Source organism: Lontra canadensis, unplaced genomic scaffold (assembly GCF_010015895.1).
Source record: "Lontra canadensis isolate GAN:19392208 unplaced genomic scaffold, GSC_riverotter_1.0 scaffold58, whole genome shotgun sequence".
Classification (NCBI taxonomy): Eukaryota; Metazoa; Chordata; class Mammalia; order Carnivora; family Mustelidae; genus Lontra; species Lontra canadensis.
The window spans coordinates 7,242,751-7,258,436 of record NW_022631052.1 but is presented as its reverse complement, the minus strand read 5'-3'; the positions used below and the strand labels follow the sequence as shown (position 1 = coordinate 7,258,436).

Genomic DNA, 15,686 nt, shown 5'->3' with positions numbered 1-15,686 from the left:
GGGGTATATGATATATAGATAAACTCTCTCCCTCCTCAAGGAGAAGCTAAGGTGGGATTTTTCATCTTCTCACTTTGTGCTGAGCAGGGGGTAGATAATATGATGTCTACCTGTCCAAACTGCCATCTCTGTTCTCCCCCAAGGAAGCTAAACTGTGCAAGACCCGTAAGATCTCTAATACTGTCATGGCAGAAGCTAGTCCAATGGAGAGCCCTCTCAGAAAATCTGGGTGCTGGAAATGCAAACAAACCCCCTTCTCTCCCATGAAAGAAGCTGGGAGCTGGGGGGGTGTCTCCTTCTGATTATATAGCACTATTAAAGGGGTAGGGATTCTGGCAAGAAGGTGTCCCCAATCTATCAGCAATCAGAGTCTGGATGCATTTTCACCTGGGGTACAGGGAGCTTTCAATTAATATATGTTTCTGAGGGAAATGAGGGCCCAGGGCTTACTATCCTGCCATCTTGCTAATGTCCCCTTAAACAATTGTTTATTATAAAATTCATTATTTTTTTCATCACTGATTTTTACAGTTTTTAAATGGGCATAAGAATATGCACTTTCTATAGGAAATAATTATCATATATGTGTGTATAAAATATCAAGTTTGTTGTTTCTATTATATTTTGTGTGTATACCATTCTTTATTATTTAGTTTATTGGCAAATTCTGAACGATATATACTGTATTTAAAACTTCTGCTTAAATTATGTTTTATCTTTCTTTATATTCCTTATATTATACCTTCTTTATCTTCCTTTATATTCCTTATATTCTAATAGTTTTTAAAAAAAATTTTTTTCAGTAATCCAAAATTCACTGTTTATGCACCACACCCAGTGCAATACGTGCCCTCCTTAATATCTACCACGGGGCTCACCCAACCCCCTTCTCCCCTCCTCCAAAACCCTCAGTTTGTTTCTCAGTGTCCACAGTTTCTCACGGTTTGTCTCCTGCTCTGATTTCCCCCAACTCACTTCTCCTCTCCATCTCCCAATGTCCTCCATGTTATTCCTTATGCTCCACGGGTAAGTGAAACCATATGATACTTGACTTTCTCTTCTTGATTTATTTCACTCAGCATAATCTCCTCCAGTTCTGTCCATGTTGATACAAAAGTTGGGTATTCATTCTTTCTGATGGAGGCATAATACTCCATTGTGTATATGGGCCATATCTTCTTTATCCATTCGTCTGTTGAAGGGCATCTTGGTTCTTTCCACAGTTTGGCAACTGCAGCCATTGCTGCTATGAACATTGGGGTACAGATGGCTCTTCTTTTCAGTACATCTGTATCTTTGGGGTAAATACCCAGTAGTGCAATTGCAGGGTCATAGGGTAACTCTATTTTTAATTCCTTAAGGAATCTCCACACTGTTTTCCAAAGTGGCTGCACCAGCATGCATTCCCACCAACAATGTAATAGGGTTCCCCTTTCTCTACATCCTCTCCGACACTTGTTGTTTCCTGTCTTGTTGATTTTGGCCATTTTAACTGGTGTAAGGTGGTATCTCAATGTGGTTTTGATTTGAATCTCCCTGATGGCTAGTGATGATGAACATTTTTTCATGTGTCTGTTAGCCCTTTTTATGTCTTCTTTGGAGAAGTGTCTGTTCATGTCTTCTGCCCATTTTTTTTTAAGACTTTATTTATTTATTTGACAGAGAGAGATCACAAGTAGACAGAGAGGCAGGCAGAGAGAGAGAGAGAGAGAAGCAGGCTCCCTGCCAAGCAGAGAGCCCGATGCGGGACTCGATCCCAGGACCCTGAGATCATGACCTGAGCCGAAGGCAGCGGCTTAACCCACTGAGCCACCCAGGCGCCCCTTCTGCCCATTTTTTGACGTGATTGTTTTGTGTGTGTTGAGTTTGAGGAGTTCTTTATAGATCTTGGATATAAGGCCTTTGTCTGTAGCGTCATTTGCAAATATCTTCTCCCATTCCATGGGTTGCCTCTTTGTTTTATTGACTGTTTCCTTTGCTATGCAGGAGATTTTGATCTTGATGAAGTCCTAAAAGTTCATTTTCACTTTTGTTTCCTTTGCCTTTGGAGACATGTCTTGAAAGAAGTTGCTGTGGCTGATGTCAAAGAGGTTACTGCCTATGTTCTCCTCTAGGGTTTTGATAGATTCCTGCCTCACACTGAGGTCTTTTATCCATTTCGAGTTTATCTTTGTGTATGGTGTAAGAGAATGATCAAGTTTCATTCTTCTGTACATAGCTGTCCAATTTTCCCAGCACCATTTATTGAAGAGACTATCTTTTTTCCACTGGATACTTTTTCCTGCTATGTCGAAGATTATTTGATCGTAGAGTTGAGGGTGCATATCTGGGCTCTCTACCCTGTTCCACTGGTCTATGTGTCTGTTTTTGTGCCAGTGTCATGCCGTCTTGGTGATCACAGCTTTGTAGTAAAGCTTGAAATCAGGCAACATGATGCCACCAGTTTTTTTTCCTTTTTCAACACTTCCTTAGCAACTCCGGGTCCCTTCTGGTTCCATACAAATTTTAGGACTGCTTGTTCCAGCTCTTTGAAAAATGCTGGAAGGGGGCGCCTGGGTGGCTCAGTGGGTTAAAGCCTCTGCCTTCAGCTCGGGTCATGATCCCAGGGACCTGGGATCGAGCCCCGCATCGGGCTCTCTGCTCAGCAGGGAACCTGCTTCCACCTCTCTCTCTCTGCCTGCCTCTCTGCCTACTTGTGATCTCTGTCTGTCAAATAAATAAATAAAATCTTTTTAAAAAAAAAAAAAAAGAAAAATGCTGGAGGAATTTTGATCGGGATGGCACTGAAAATATAGATTGCTCTAGGCAGTATAGATATTTTAACAATGTTTATCCTTTCAATCCATGAGCATGGAATGCTCTTCCATCTTTTTGTGTCTTCTTCAATTTCTTTCATGAGTATTCTGTAGTTCCTCAAGTACAGATCTTTTACCTCTTTAGTTAAGTTTATTCCCAGGTATCTTATGGTTCTTGGTGCTATAGTAAATGGAATCGATTCTCTAATTTCCCTTCCTATATTTTCATTGTTAGTGTATAAGAAAGCAATTTCTGTACATTGATTTTGTATCCTGCCATATAACTGAATTGCTATATGAGTTCTAGTAGTTTGGGGGTGGAGTCTTTTGGGTTTTCCATATAAAGTATCATGTCATCTGCGACGAGAGAGAGTTTAACTTCTTCTTTGCCAATTTGAATACCTTTTATTTCTTTTTGTTGTCTGACTGCTGTTTCTAGAAGTTCTAGTACTATGCTGAACAACAGTGGTGAGAGTGGACATCCTTGTTGTGTTCCTGATCTCAAAGGGAAGGCTGTCAGCTTTTCCCCATTGAGAATGATATTCGCTCTGGGTTTTTCATAGATAGATTTTATGAAGTTGAGGAATGTTCCCTCTATCCCTATACTTTGAAGGGTTTTAATCAGGAATGGATGCTGTATCTTATCCAATTCTTTTTCTGCATCAATTGAGAGGACCTTATGGTTCTTCTCTCTTCTCTTATTGATTTGTTCGATCACACTGATTGATTTGCGAATGTTGAACCACACTTGCATCCCATGGATAAATCCCACCTGGTCATGGTGGATAAGATTTTTAATGTACTGTTGGATCCTATTAGCTAGGATTTTGTTGAGAATCTGGCATCCATATTCATCAGGGATTTTGGTCTGAAATTATTTTTGGTGGGGTCTTTGCTTTGTTGGGGGATCAGGGTAATCAGAGTCTGGAAGTTTTCCTTCTGTTTCTATTTTTTTAAACAGCTTCAGAAGAATAGGTATTATCTCTTCTTTGAATGTTTGGTAGAATTCTCCAGGGAACCCATCAGGTCCTGGGCTCTTGCTTTTTGGGAGGTTTTTGATTATTGCTTCAATCTTGTTACTAGAAATTCTATTCAGGTTGTTAATTTCTTCCTGATTCAGTTTTGGAAGTTTATGGGTTTCCATTTTGTCTAGGTTGCTTAACTTATTGGCATATAACCTGTTGATAATAATTTCTAATGATTGTTTCTATTTTCTTGGTGTTAGTCATGATCTCTCCCTTTTCATTCATAATTTTATTTATTTGGGTCCTCTCTCTTTTCTTTTGGATTATTTTGGCCAGTGGCTTATAAATCTTATTGATTCTTTCAAAAAACCAGCTTCTAGTTTCACTGATGTGTTCTCATTGATCTCTGTTCTAATCTTGATTACTTCCCTGCTTGTGTGTGGGGTTGGCTTAATTTGTTGTTGATTCTCCAGTTCTTTAAGGTGTAAAGAGAGCTGGGGTATTCTGGATTTTTCAATTTTTTTGAGTGAGGCTTGGATGGTTATGCATTTCCCTCTTAGGACCGCCTTTGCCGTATCCCATAGGCTTTGGACCAATGTGTCTTCATTCTCATTGGTTTCCATGAATTGTTTAAGTTCTTCTTTGATTTCCTGTTTGATCTAAACATTCTAAAGCAGGGTGGTCTTTAGCTTCCAAGTGTTTGAATTCCTTCCAAACTTTTTCTTGTGGTTGAGTTCCAGTTTCAAAGCAGTGTAGTCTGAGAATATGCAGGGAATAATCTCAGTCTTTTGGTATTGGTTGAGCCCTGATTTGTGACCCACTATGTGGTCTGTTCTGGAGAAGTTCCATGTGCGCTCGAGAACAATAAGTATTCTGTTGTTTTAGGGTGGAATATTCTGTATATACCTATGAGGCCCATCTGGTCTAATGTATCAGTCAGTGCTCTTATTTCTTTATTGATTTTCTGCTTGGATGATCTATTACTGTGAGTGGTATGTTAAGATTCCCTACTATTATTGTATTCATATCAATGTGACTCTTTATCTTGATTAACAGTTGTCTTATGTAGTTGGCTGCTGCCTTATTGGGGGCATAAGTATTTACAATTTTTAGATCTTCTTGGTGGATAGACCCTTTAAGAATTATGTAGTATCCAGGGTGCCTGGGTGGCTCAGTGGATTAAAGCCTCTGCCTTCGGCTCAGGTCATGATCCCAGGGTCCTGGGATTGAGCCCTGCATCGGGCTCTCTGCTTAGCAAGGAGCCTGCTTCCTCCTCTCTCTCTCTGCCTGCCTCTCTGCCTGCTTGTGATCTGTCTGTCAAATAAATAAAATCTTAAAAAAAAAATGATGTAATGTCCTTCTTTATCTCTGACTACAGTCTTTAGTTTAAAATCTAATTTATCTGATATGAGAATCGCTACCCCAGCTTTCTTTTGAGGCCCTCTGGTATGAAAGATGCTTCTCCATCCCTTCACTTTCAGTCTGGATGTAGCCTTAGGTTCCAAATAGACAACATATGGACAGGTCCTGTCATTTTATCCAATCTGCAATCCTGTGCTGTATTATGGGGGCATTTAGGCCATTCATGTTGAGAGTGATTATTGAAAGATACATTTTTATTGACATCACGTTGCCTGTGAAGTTCTTGTTTCTATAGATTGTCTCTGTGAATTTCTGTTCTATGTCACTCTTGGGTTCTTTCTTCTTTTATAGAACCACCCTTAATATTTCTTGTAGTGCTGGCTTGGTGGTCACATGCTCTTTTAAACCTTGCTGGTCTTAGAAGCTCTTTATCTCTCCATCCATTTTGAAATGTAACCTTGATGGATAAAATATTCTTGGCTGCATGTTCTTCTCATTTAGTGCTCTGAATATGTCTTGCCAGCCCTTCCTGGCTTGCCAGGTTTCTGTGGACAGGTCTGATGTTATTCTGATGGACCTTCCTCTGTATGTAAGGAATCTTCCCCCTAGCTGCCCTCAGAAGCTCTCGTCTAAAATTATGATTCATCAGTCTCACAATAAAGTGTCTTGAGAGGTCTTTCTAGATCCGTTGATCTTGGGGGGTGTTCTTTCTACCACTAGGACATGAACGCTGGTTCCATTCCCCAGACTGGGAAAATTTTCAACCAGAATTTGTTCAACTATATCTTCTATATCTCCTAGTCTTCTCTGTTTCTCTACCCCCTCAGGGATCCCAATAATTCTGACGTTGGAACCATTTCATGGCGTCATTTACTTCCCTAATTCTGTTTTCATGGCTTCTAAGTTGTTTCTTCCATGCCTCCTCCTGATCCTTTTTCTCTATCAGTTTATAGTCTAGATCACTAATTCTATCTTCTGCCTCAGTTACCCTAGCTGTTAGAGTATTTAGATTAGACTGGATCTCACTGATAGCATTTTTAACTTCTTCCTGGGCAGCTTTCACTTCTGCTCTTAGAGATTCTATGTTTTCACTAACGATTTTCTCCATCCTAGCCATTGCCTGCATAATTGTTACCCTGGAATTCCCTTTCCGACATACTGTTTATGTCCATATCCAATAGTTCTTTTTTTTTAAATTTTTATTTAATTAATTTATTTGATAGACAGAGATCCCAAGTAGGCACAGAGGCAGGCAGAGAGAGGGGGAAGCAGACTCCCTGCTGAGCAGAGAGCCCTGCGGGACTTGATCCCAGGATGCTGGGATCATGACCTGGGTTGAAGGCAGAGGCTTTAACCCACTGAGCCACCCAGGTGCCCATATCCAATAGTTCTGATGGAGAGGGCACAGTCTCTGAATTTTCCCTCTGTTGGGCATTCCTCCTCCTAGTCATTCTGGTGAGAGGTGGTTCAGGGGATGTATAGCTGAATATATCAACCACAATCCAGGCGTGGTGCACCCTGGAACGCTTCTGAGCAATCAGAAGTCACCACCAAAACGAAAGAACAAAGAAAAAGAGAGAGAGAGAGAAAAAAAGAGAGAAGACCCAGCTGGAATGGGGCCCAAAGGTTAAGATTTATAAGGTAAACAAACAAAAACAGACAAACAAAAAGACCAACAAAAGTAAACGGCAAGAAAAAAAAATCAGAAAAAGAACCCAGACAAAATGAACCCCAAGAGTAGGATTTATATAATACCAGAATAAAAACAAATACACAGAAACCCTGAAGAAGAAAAAGATGGGAGGGTGGTTATAAATCCTCGATGAGGGTGAGGAAGGTTATTTTGATTCTTCCTGGGTGTATCTTGGTATCTTTGTTAAAGGACTCAACTTTCCAGAGATAAAGGGAGATTAAAACTGGTTTATATGTATGGGTAGTATTGATTAAGGAAAGAGGATTACTTGAAGTTTATATCTATAAGTATGTTTAAAAAATAGAAAAAAACCCACAGGTATATGTATGAAAAAAGTTTAAGTGAAAAGATTATTATGGGGGCGCCTGGGTGGCTCAGTGGGTTAAGCCGCTGCCTTTGGCTCAGGTCATGATCTCAGGGTCCTGGGATCAAGTCCCGCATCGGGCTCTCTGCTCAGCAGGGAGACTGCTTCTCTCTCTCTCTCTCTCTCTCTCTCTGCCTGCCTCTCTACTTGTGATCTCTCTCTGTCAAATCAATAAATAAAATCTTTAAAAAAATTATTATGGAATATGTTATATTAAACCTCTAGTTGTAATGGTTAGTAGGTTAAAAAAATTAAAAAGCACAAGAATAGTGACAACGAATTAAAAATAAAAGTTGTATCTATGAAATCTACAGGTTTTAGGGCAATACTGGGAGCTTAATACATTGTTTTCCCCTGTATTGGAGGTTTACAGTTTTATGGGGACCCTGTGGTGGTTGTCCTCTCGTTCTTTTGGCTGGCTTTCTGGGGAAGGGCCTGCTGTGTTGTTTTTCAGTCTTGCTTGCTTTGGGTTGAGTCCTTCTGCCCCCTATCGAGGGGCTGGGCTCTGTGGAAACCAGTTTTTCAGGCTTTTGTTCTCTGGAGGTTTTTGGGCTTTGGTGGCTTTCTGAGGGTTTTTGGAAGTTTAGTGGAAAGCAAGCTGCACCCAGACCTCCGTCTCAAAGAGAAGTTTCAGTCTGCTCCCCTCTGGTTGGTCCAGAACACAGACTCCCCTTCCGCAAACTCCACTGAGCCATGTGACCTCCCACAGGCACTACATGTCCCCAGCCACCCTCTCAGGGGTCGCCTGAAGCACCCACTTGTCTCTGCATCCCCATGCCACTAAAACCGCAAGTGTATTCGTCCAGGGAGTCTGCTTCCGGTGGCTGCCTTTGCCGGGACTGCTGTCTGGGATCACAATAGCGAATGTTGCCACTGCAGGATCACAACCAGAGATCACGCTGATTTCCTTCAGACCCCGGCTGGGAGAGTCCAGACCCTGCCTGTTCCTATAGACTGCTGGCTAGTGCCTGAATGGAGCTTTCTCAGGCACAGATGGGGAGTGGGTCAGACCCCTGTCGTGCAGTGCATGCAAAGCACAAAAGTTCTAGGGAACGCAGGCTGGTGCCATCACCAGACTCCCTCATGCAGGGGCGGGAGTGCACCCAGCCAAGCGGTGGTACAAGCCACACAACCCCAGGGGCTCCACTGCACTCTCTGGCAGGGGCTGTCGTGGGCAGTGGCCATCCTGGGTCCGTGGGCTTAGGCCCATGCCTGTGACTGCCCAATTCCACCATTTGCCCCTTAAGATCTTTTGCTCTTTTTGAGTGCTTTTAACAAGATTCCAAGTTAATACTGATCCCCAATCACAAGGCACTTTCGTATTGGGGTATTACTTTCCAATGCCTCCTTCTGTTTATCTTCAGATATTAGTCCGAGGGTTCCCACTCCACTTTACCTCTCCACTGGTGTCTTCCGCCCCTGTAGAGATCCAGAAGTGTATAATCCTACTTCTCAGGCTTATTTCATGGGTGATCAGAGTGTTCTGGTAGATAATTAGCTCACTTTAGGAGACTGGTTGAAACAGGGTTTCCTACTTCTCTGCCATCTTGCCCCTCCTCTGTTACATACTAACAGATTTTTAAATGTGCTTGACACTTGTGGGTTCTTTTTTAAATGTATTTTGAAATAATTCATAGGAAATTGCAAAGATAACATAGAAAGATCATATATACCTTTCACTGAGCTTTTCCCCTTGATATAGGAGGTTATCATAACCAGGACACTGACATTGATAACATGTGAATAGTTCTACGCCATTTTATAATATGTGAAGATTTCTGTAACCACCACCACAATCAAAATAGAGGACTATTCTGTTATCACAAAGTTCTCACTCATGCTACCCATCTATTGTCATACCACTCTTCACCCACCCCACTATCCCTAACCTCTGGCAAACACTAATATGTTTTCTATTTTTATAATTTTGTCATCTCAAAAATGTTATACAAATGGAATCATACAATATGTAACCTTTTGAGATTGCTTTTTTTCACTCACCATAATACCCTTGAGATCCAACTAATTTTTGTGGATCAGTGGTTCATTCATTTTTGCTGATATGGACTTACCGCAGTTTAACCTTTCCCCTATTGAGCAACACTTCGATTGTTTCCAGTTTGGGGCTATTGCAAATAAAGCTGCTGTGATTATCCGTGTACACTTTTTATGAAGACATTCATTTTCATTTCTCTGGAATAAGTATCTAGAACCGTAACTGTTAAGTCACACTATTTGCTTAGTTTTTTAAAGAAACTGCTTGTTTTCCAGCATTGATACACAATTATATATTCCTATCAGCAATGTATGAAAGATCTAGTTTCTCTGCATCCTCACCAACATTTGACATTGTCTATTTTTCAAATTTTAGCTATTCTAATAGGTCTGTAGTGATCTCTCATGGGGTCTTAAGTTGCATCTCTCTAATGCCTACTAACATTAAACATCTTTTCATGTGCTTATTTGCCATCCATATATTCTGTTCAGTGAAATGTCTCTTTGTCTTTTGCCTATTCTCTAACTGGATTGCTGAGCAATAAGAGTTCTTTATATATTCTCGATGAGTCCTTTATCAGGTATGTGGTTTGCAAATGTTTTATCCCAGTTTTTGGCTTGTCTTTTCATATTCTTAACAGGGTCTTTTATAAATTAAGAGTTTTTACTTTTGATGTGGTCCAATTTTTTTGGATTTCTTTTATGGATCATGCTTTTGGTATTATGTTAAAAATTCCTCACCAAGCCCTAGATCCTAAAGATGTTCTATATTTTCTTCTAAAAAGTTTTATAGTTTTACATTTTACATTTAAGACTATGACCCATTTTGAGGTGATTTTTGTATGTGAGGTTTAGGTTGAGGTAACTTTTTTTGGTCTCTATATATCTAATTTTCCAGCACCATTTCTTGAAAAGACTGTCCTTCCTCCATGCAGTTCCTATTATTCCTTTGTCAAAAACTAGTTGGCCATACATGTGTGGGTTCTCTTTTCTGTTTGATTGATCGGTGTATCTATCCCATCACCAATATTACATTGTCTTCAAATTGAAAAGAGGGATTCCTCCCATATGTTATTCTTCTCCAAAATTATTTTAACTGTATGAGTTTCTTTGCCTTTTAGAAAATTTACATTTACATAAATATATTTATGTTTTATATGTAAATAAATATTTCACAGTCCATACATATATCAAGTCAACATGTTGTATGCTTTCATATATACACAGTTTATTCATGAATCATACCTCAATAAAGCTGGGGGGTAGTTAAAGAGAAAATAGACCAAAACCTTGATAGAAAAGGGGGTAAAGACATGAACAAATAACTATTAAAAGATTTTTTTAAATGACCTTAAACATATTAAAACCTGTTCAAATTCACTCAAAGTAGAAAAATACAAGTTAAACAGCACTTCTCACCTATTAAATGGCTGAAAATTAAAATTTATGGCATGGTAACATACCCTGTTGCTTACAATGTGGGAAAATAGGCATTCTAAAACATTGCTGGTGGGAATGCAACTGGCAAAACCTTTTTGAAGGGGAATTTGGCAATATTAAACAAAGCTACATTTACAGTTAGTTACAGAGGCACTGCTTCCCTATTTTGTGAAGGAATGTGCCTCCACAAAAATACATATGTGCAAGATTATCTGTTGATGTGTTGTATGTAATTTCAAAACAATATATACAATTCAAAAGCCCATACAGAGAAGAGTGATTGAATAAATTATATCCATAAAATAGAGTATTTATTATACAGCTGTGAAAAAGAAAGAATGAAGAAGCTCTCACTGAACTGCTATGGGATTATTTGCAGGATGTATCTTTAAGTTTAAAGAGGAAAATGCAAAATGTTATGCTACATTTATATAAGAAAGAAGAGGATAGAGACGCCTGAATGGCTCAGTTCGTTAAGCATCTGCCTTCATCTCAGATCATGATCCCAGGGACCTGGGACTAAGCCCCACATCAAACTCCCTGCTGAGCTTCTCCTCTCTGCTTCCCCTTTCTCTCTACCCTTCCCCATCACTCATGCTCACTCTCTCATGCACACACTCTCTCTCTCAAATAAATAAAATCCTAAAAGAAGAGAGGAGGATACAAGAAAATATATATGCATTTACTAGTTTGTGCAGAAAGAGAGGAAAAATAAAACTAAGTACTATTAAGATAGGTCGTTGGGAGATGGGTAGAAAGAAGTAGGACATGGAACAGATTAAAGGCTCAAGGAGGTATACTCTGCATACTTTCTTCAGTATACTACTGAGTTTTAGAATCATGGTAATATTTCACATATGCCAAAAATCATCATCATCATCCAAAATGTGGGGGAAAGCCCAAAATGAAATACAAACAGTAATACATGAACTTAGCTGTATTCAAAATGAATAATATCACCATGCCGAATAAGTTTAGATAAAGAAGTATAACCTAGATAATTCTAGAAAACATTATTTTGACCTCATACTGTAAGGCTAAAGAGAAAAAAGAACTGAATACAAATATTATTTTTCAGTTTACATATGTGCTTTTCACAGAGGCATGGGTTACTCTAATACTTTACATGTATTCTAGGAATTAGCCAATAAAAATATTGTGATAAAGAAAAGGAACTGGAGGTTTGAAAAGGGCTGAATGATTCAGAATAGGGATGGTGCAAAATATGACCTACCCAGAGATCTACAAACCCCTGCTCTGGAAACCTGTGGTTTCAATGACTCAAAAGAACAATGAATGACAGGAGAGGAAGACTTCCATGGGGACTGGGACTAAACGAATAAGGTTATAGCTTTTTCTTTTCTTGGTGTGTGATCCTGAGTCATAATACTGGCAGGACCTTTGAAAGTTTCCTCTCTGTACCAAGTTTTCCTTTGTACACTCCTCTATGAAGACAGCAGGAGCTCAATTAAGCAGCACTAAAATTTTGTGCTTTCATGAAGGTTGCAAAGTTAGGGCACTCCTGAGAAGAGAGACCACAACAGGAGTAGGAAGAGGCACAGTCAAACTACAGATGTCATCTTGTAACTCTCAGGATGGGAACAGCTATCCTTGCAACAGGCAGCAAAGCTTTGAGCTTTAACCAAACTGTGTCACTGACAAAGATATGGATCTCAGGCAAGGCAACTGAGACAGAGGTATAAAACTATTAGTTGTTTCAACTGGGCCATGAAAATGACAACTGTAGTTACTTTGCCTCCCTTTTGCCCTTCCTTCTATGAAATCAAGTGGTCATGGGTAAGGTTTAGAGTGATTTTTCTTCCAAGAATTCTTGAATGGGCACTTAAGAATGAGCCCTTCCTACATTAAGCTGCATGACATCTTTATAGCTGATAATGACTATTCTTCAAGGGGTACATTGTAAATGGAAATCTCTTTATTATAAAACAGTCATCCCTACCAACTTGATGATATTCAAACTTCTGAAAGAAAAAGCAGAAAAATGTCCTATATTCTGGTCATACAAGGAAAATGGCCTCTTACTAATATGAAGCAAAAGAAAGGATTATTTATCAAGAACTACCACGTTTATACACATCAAAATGGGATACTAGGCTTAGACATACCTTTTACTCAGGATGAATAGATGTTCAGAGGGTGAATTGCATTCTCTGTGACTATCAGCACTTGCTCAGGGGTATAAAGGGAGTCCGGACTTTATATGACACTGCCTTTGGCATCAAGACCATCTACACTTCAAAGACCTTGGGGCATATGGTTGTCAGCATATCTTTAAAATCAGGTTATTCTTGTACAGTGAGTGGAGATAAACAAGAGGGGCTCTTAACCACTTCACAATTTCAGAGCAAAATAGAACCCTCTTCCTTTTCAATGTCATATATGTGGTCACTACCCAAGTATGCAGAAATGTTTACTGTGGTTGACAGTATGCAGTTCCAAGTGTGGAATAATAATGCTACCAAGACAATACAGATGGTAACAGATGTTCATGTTAACAGGTACAAGAAGAAACTAAATGTACTGTAACCCAGTATTATTTACTGGGTTAAAGATATAGACAGAAAGAAACCTAGTGAGAAATCTCCCTGAATTTGCAAGAAACACTTCAAAATTTTAACTGCTAGAGAGAATGGAATCTTTTGAGAAGAGTGAGGCATAATGTCATTCATATGATCACTGGCCAAAGTCTTGGGAAGTACCAGAGCCATGCATTTTTCTTTTCTTTTCTTTTATTTATTTATTTGACAGGGAGAGATCACAAGTAGGCAGAGAGGCAGGCAGAGAGAAAGAGGGAAGCAGGCTCCCTGCTGAGCAGAGAGCTCAATGTGGGGCTGGATCCCAGGACCCTGGGATCATGACCTGAGCCAAAGGCAGCAGCTTATCCCAGTGAGCCACCCAGGCGCCCCGTGCCATGCATTTCTTAGTGGAATCTGCATTGCTAAGAATTCAACCAGTGTTGAATCTTTCTGTCATGAAAATATAACACATTTTACAGCTTTTATGGCTCACAAGCTTGGCCAAAACTTGGGAATGAAGCATGGCCATGCGGGCCTGCAAGTGTCATGGCCAGAACCTCTGACCTCTGAATGAATTTCTTACTGTAGATAAGGGCTTCAGCAACTGCACCATTGACTACTTCCACTGACTGCGGCATAAGCACAGAGGGTATAGCCTGTTTAAAAAAACCTGAGCTCCAAAGCTCCTTTGGAAAGCCATACTGGGGAAAAAGAAAAGACAGTTAATAAGGGAAAAGAATGTGATTGTGGCATCGTCCTTGGTTATTAAAAGGATCACTACTGTCTTCATGCCAGCAAAGGAAGGTTCAGATAGCACATCTGGGATCCTTCTAAAAAACCAGCATATTTCTATACCCTGCTGCCTCAGAGTAGATGAGTGTGACCTCCCAGAACACTGTAATGGCATTTCCAGGTAATGCCAGACAGATACAAGGAAGATGGCGTTCCTTACAAAGAACAGGTTACTATTACCAGGGCTGGTGCTGAAGCCTGGAGAATTGGTGTGTTAAAATCTTTGGAAAGGACAAAAAGGTAGCCTGGAAAGTTGCAAAATGTGAAAGGCTGTTGACTGAACTAAAAAACATCAAACCTTACCCAGTTCCCCATGTAGGACATGTGGTATTGGAGTGCAGAATTTTTTGAAGTCACAGACAGAGCTGTTGAGAGGGATGGTACCCAACATCATTCACAGATCTATATTAATCAAACCTGCTTAGATACCTCTATACTCTACTATGACTACAACCTGGACAAGTGTCATGGAGGGGTATTTGTAATAATTTTATGAATATCACTGTGTCTACATCCATACCCCTCCTACATGTGAATCTAGGGGTTTGGGGGGCAGTTTGAAGAGTGGCCCAGCTCCATGTGTCTGCTCTGACTCTCAGTATGACAAAAAGCTTATAATCCTAATCTGGATCTTGCCTAGCCTTTTACTATCTCTCATTCCTATTATGTTTTTGTTTACTTACATCCATAGAAGATCTAAGACCAATGTCTATGCAAAAAATTCATCAGAGAAGCAAGATTAACAAACCTGAAAAACATTTCATCATTACCTTCTTTCTAATAATAAAGCCAAATATGAAGTGATACAAAAAAGACCTTTCTAAAAAATATTTTATTTATTTGTGTGAGAGAGAGAGAGACAGAGAGACAGAGAGACAGAGAGCAAGCGCGAGCAGAGGGAGAGGGAGAAACAGACTCCATACTGAGCGTAGAGCCTGGTGTGGGGCTCAATCCCATGATGCAGAAATCATGACCCGAGCAGAAATTAAGAGTCAGACGCCCAATCGACTGAGCTTCCCAGGTACCCCACTAAAAAAACTTTTTAAGAATCAAACTCCATAGTTCTGGTGTCCCTCAAGGTCTACGGAAATAGGAATTTTTTTTCCATCTGCCACCCCAAATGTTAATATTACTCATTTTTTAAATTAAAAGAATTTAAAGAAGCTCCCTATGTGAAGCAATCTTTGTTGTTCTGTGCTACCCAGAAATCAGGTTTCCAGAACTATGGGGCAATGACAGGCCTCAAGATGTGATCTTGACGTAACAAGGCCAGGTCACCCTCCACAGCAAGGGTGAAGCTCATGGCCTCAAACCTAAAGATCTGTTACTGATCTCCCTAACATTTCTACAGAGAGTTCCTTTGGAGTGATTTCTGGAACTTACGTTTCATAGTATCCTATCTAATTCACCATTGTAATCTACTCTGTCAATTGTCTCTAACCTTGAGGATTTTTCCTTGGACCAAAGGAGTAAATCAGGTGTGAAGCATCTCATTATTAGTTCCAGGTATTTTAGTTGATTGTCATTCCAGACACTTTGTCCATTTGGCTTTTCCTCTTTGTTTTGATATCATAGTATCTGATGCCCTGGCCTCAGACTGGTTTTGTTCATAACTTAACTGAAGAGATCAAACACCACTTGTTGTGTGATTAAAGAAGAAGGGTGGTGCCTGGCTGGCTCAGTCAGTTAAGTGTTTGAATCTTGGTTTCAGCTCAGGTCATGATATCAGGGTTCTGGGATTGA

General features: G+C 39.9%; 1 protein-coding gene across 3 annotated transcripts in view; it reads right to left on the bottom strand.

The window, feature by feature from the left end:
* TMEM116 (transmembrane protein 116) overlaps window positions 1–15,686 on the bottom strand; it is a 91,226-nt gene that overhangs the window by 14,343 nt on the left and 61,197 nt on the right. The window lies entirely within an intron of this gene.